Genomic DNA, 799 nt, shown 5'->3' with positions numbered 1-799 from the left:
CACTGTAAGGAAAAAGTGATGACCCTACCCCAGGACACTGAAGCCATCCATACTGGTGGCCGTCATCCTCCACAGAAAGAGAAACAAGGACCAAGACTGCACAACTAGTGAACTGCTAGTAACTCCAGAACCTATGCTGAAATTTATCTGAAGGACAGACTAAAAGTTTTCTTTAATATCAAGCCACACAACTGCCTTCTTGGGTTCCAGTATAATGGGGTGAGCTGTGAACAGGATGTGGAAAGGAGAGCAACAGGGACTGAGGGGTGGGAAAATCAGGAATAGAGGAGCACATATGTCCGTGGCACTGTCTAGTTGCTTCCTCAGCAGCACCGCCCTGAATTCTCAAACCATTAGGGGAATGGGTGACCCTTGACTCTGAGAGCTAAAGCAATGGGGCCAGTCACACAGACAGAAACTGGCTTGTGAGATGCATGTGCCTAAGCCCAGGTCTCTTGGCTACATCTTTCTTTTTTTTAATTAAATCTTTATTGTTCAGATTATTACAGTTGTTCCTCTTTTTTTCCCCATAGCTCCCCTTCCACCCAGTTCCCACCCCACCCTCTGCCTTATCTGTGAAGCTCTTTATCTGACCTTCAATTCTAAATGATAGCTTTGCTGGGTGAAGTAATCTTGGTTGTAGGTTCTTGCTATCCATCACTTTGAATATTTCTTGCCACTCCCTTCTGGCCTGCATAGTTTCTGTTGAGAAATCAGCTGACAATCGTATGGGTACTCCCTTGTAGGTAACTGACTTTTTTTCTCTTGCTGCTTTTAAGATTCTTTGTCTTTTGCCCTT

This window comes from Myotis davidii, unplaced genomic scaffold (assembly GCF_000327345.1).
Source record: "Myotis davidii unplaced genomic scaffold, ASM32734v1 scaffold161, whole genome shotgun sequence".
NCBI lineage: Eukaryota > Metazoa > Chordata > Mammalia > Chiroptera > Vespertilionidae > Myotis > Myotis davidii.
This window is presented reverse-complemented; position numbering follows the sequence as displayed.